The 3,274-nt window shown below is 38.7% G+C and overlaps 1 protein-coding gene across 2 annotated transcripts in view; it reads left to right on the forward strand.

The window, feature by feature from the left end:
• The first annotated feature begins 502 nt into the window (after window positions 1-502).
• Window positions 503-3,274, forward strand: part of LOC113821136 (zinc finger protein 474) — a 98,103-nt gene continuing 95,331 nt past the window's right edge. The window contains exons 1-2 of one of the 2 annotated variants that reach the window (XM_070134750.1): window positions 503-557; window positions 2,844-3,054. The gene's annotated coding sequence lies outside the window, so the exon portion shown is untranslated. Of the gene's footprint in view, window positions 558-2,843; window positions 3,055-3,092; window positions 3,256-3,274 lie in introns of those variants that run through there. The other variant, XM_070134749.1, reaches the window with a different exon arrangement.

Genomic DNA, 3,274 nt, shown 5'->3' on the forward strand with positions numbered 1-3,274 from the left:
CCTATTTTCACTGAACAGTTGCTACTGATCTAGCTTCCCCCTTATCAACACCAAGGTCTATATAAGTACTTACATAGACCGTGATCAACACTGCATAAGGAGAGAATGGAGGAAACAAATAATAGTGGAGCCGGAAGACTGGTCACACTAGATGGAATGGGTGAGCCAGATTACCTGTATTTTATTTGTGGGAGTAAGCACCATTTACATCGATCCTTTGCATGAATGATATTTATGACTTGGTCAGGGTACCACTTAACCCCCTCCTTTATGAATCGATATCTTGGTGATATTGTGTTGCTCGCCGCATCAAATGCATGTCACCCGTGGATACGAGGGATTTGCATCTTCCATCCTAGCATAACGGGATTTAGCAATCATCCATCAGGCTAGATTTTTCACATTCTTTCGCTGTAATCCATAAACGACCTTGAAAAAACGGCTTTCTTTTCCCTCCCGACTCACTGGCGACCCCTGGCAACTGTCCCGGCGGCCCATCGTGGTCATGGCTACGAAGCATGCTAAGACCCCACACTTGTTACCTGACAAACGCAAAGGTGACAAGCCCTCGACTGAAGCAAGTCCGGGGAGAACGCTGGGACTAAAGTGGCCTTCGTTTGTGACTTGAAGTGGCTGTGCGATTCGTAGAACAAGCAAAATGAAAGATTAGAATGTTTAAAATGCCACGTGGATCCGTTCGTTCAAGATTTTTTTTTTTTTTTTGGCTAGCGTGACTAAAGTATGAAGATAACGTCGGCAATCCTGTCGTAATTACATTAATGCCGTAGCGTGGTAATTGGTACTTCCTGAATGCTGCTTAAATCCTTGCCTTGTGTGATGTAAAGAGTGATTTAGCTCAAAGCAGTTCACGAGAAATAAGAGTTGAGTGAAATTTCTTCAAGATTTTATAGGGCTATGTTATCACAGTGGAAGCCAACTTGTGTTTAGTGATTATGTTTTTTTTTATTTATGTCTATATCTCTTTTAGTGTCTTATCAATCCAAATATATATTTTAATTAAAGGCTTTTGTTTTGGGTCTAAAAATGAAATTATATCCATTGTAATGTAATATATCTGATAAGACATGGATAAGCTAAAACCTTTGAAAAATATCCCTCTTCTACAAATGGATTAAGTCAAATAGTTTGCCTTCATAGTTTAGCAGATTTGTCGAAGCATTACGTGTTGCAAATTAAGTAGCAAAACTGTCGAGTTACCGTTAATGTGAAAAGTTTTCTCTTAAAGCTTTGGTTAGACTGAACGCATTTCCCGACTAGGATGGTATTTGCACTATTTATGACGCCTGGAAACACCCGATTACATTCAGTCTTCCAAAAAGAATTATAATTTGCTTCGATCTCTTGCAAAGAATCGGAAAGACTAGTCCCTCTTGTTAATGACCTTAGACATCATTATCGTAAAGAGAAATATATCTCTCGATAAAGCACTAATTTCCTCTGCTCCAAAGGGGAAAAAAGTAGTAAAAACCGAACAAAAGCCATCGCTGGTCAATAGTCATGGATAAAATGTGACCCTGAAAATATTATTGTCCGATGGGTGTAAATGGCGCGGGCTTCCACTACTCGATACTACCCACTCAAGGTTAAGCTAATGGCCCGTGCCGTTATTCTTTCAATAAATCATGAGTTGCTCACATGTAGGATTCCAGACTTGTAGAAGTAAATATGGCAGAAAAAGAGGGGGATTAGACTATATGATCAGTAACGATTTGATAAAACAAAACAAAATAAAAATAACTAGGCTTGGTAAGAATACAAACTTTCTTCACATTGATATTCCCAGGTAACATCTCTATTAGTCCAGCCCCATTCCCCCTCAAGAATATATATATATGATAATGATAATAACAATAACAATAATAATAATGATAATAATAATAATAATAATAATAACAATAACAATAATGATAATGATAATAGTAATAATAGTAATAATAATGATAATAATAATAATAATAATAATAATAATAATAATAATACCACTTTCGATGGAGGTACGAGAATCTACAAGATATTGACGACAGTACGGGATGAGAAATTATTCAACAGCGCTCCACCTCAATGCGCGACTTTGACGTCAAGTATTATCGGCGACGCAAAAATACTGCTTGAATGTCAGGAAGTTCAAGGTTATATTATGGGAAGATCTCTTTTTTGTTTTTCTCTTCTTCTTTTTTTAATCTCATCGTGTCTATTTTCGTGTTTGTTTCTTTGTTTTTCTCTCTTTCTCATTCTCATTCGTTGTTTCTCTCTCTCTCATTCTCTGTCGTTTCTCTCCTCTCTCTCTCTCTCTTATTCTCTGTCTTTGTTTCTCTCTCTCTCTCATTCTGTCTTTGTCTCTGTCTCTCTCTCATTCCCTGTCTTTGTTTCTCTCCCTCTCTCTCTCTCTTTCTCATTCTCTGTCTTTGTTTCTCTCTCTCTCTCTCATTCTCTGCCTTTGTTTCTCTCCCTCTCTCTCTCTCATTCTCTGTCTTTGTTTCTCTCTCTCTCTCTCTCTATCTATCTATCTATCTATCTATCTATATATCTAATTATCCATCCATCATATCTATCTATCCTCCTATCTATCTCTCTAACTATCTTCCTATCTCTCTATCTATCATATCCATCTTCCTATCTATCTCTCTATCTATCATCTCTATCTTCCTATCAATCTCTCTATCTGTCATCTCTATCTTCCTTATTCTCCTGCTCTCCTACCTCTCCCTTTCTCTTCCCCGAACACCTTCACCCAAATCAATACATCAGATCAAATCTAAACATCACGCAACAAGCCTCACCTGCATATACATACTTAAATCAATGTTGCACGGTTCCTTCAGCGTTGCAGGTCAATGTCAACTCTTCCTGGTGACTCAAAATAGAAAAAAAAGAGAAAAAAAAGTCCCACACCTTGACACCAGGCGCTTGTCCGTCGCCCTAAATAGTGTTATCGGTCGCGACTTCGATTCTCGACGAAGATGTAGCTCTGAGTCTCCAGCGACCCGTGTGAGAGGAGAGACGCGAGGACCTCGGCTCTGTCCAGGTGTTTAGGTTTGTGTCTTTTTATGTTCTGCTGTTGACTCTGCAAGTGGAAAGGAGCGGGGGGAAAAAGTGTGGAAGATTTTGCAGACTGGAAAAGGAAGAGAAAAGAGAAGCAAAGAGAGAGAAAAAAAGGAATTTTGTCACAGGGAGCAGCCGCATCGTCAACGATGTAGGAAGATATATACCTGTCTGTCGCTTACGCTGTTATAGGTAAGTGTTGTAACATTAA

The sequence above is a fragment of the Penaeus vannamei genome, chromosome 20 (assembly GCF_042767895.1).
Source record: "Penaeus vannamei isolate JL-2024 chromosome 20, ASM4276789v1, whole genome shotgun sequence".
Taxonomy (NCBI): domain Eukaryota; kingdom Metazoa; phylum Arthropoda; class Malacostraca; order Decapoda; family Penaeidae; genus Penaeus; species Penaeus vannamei.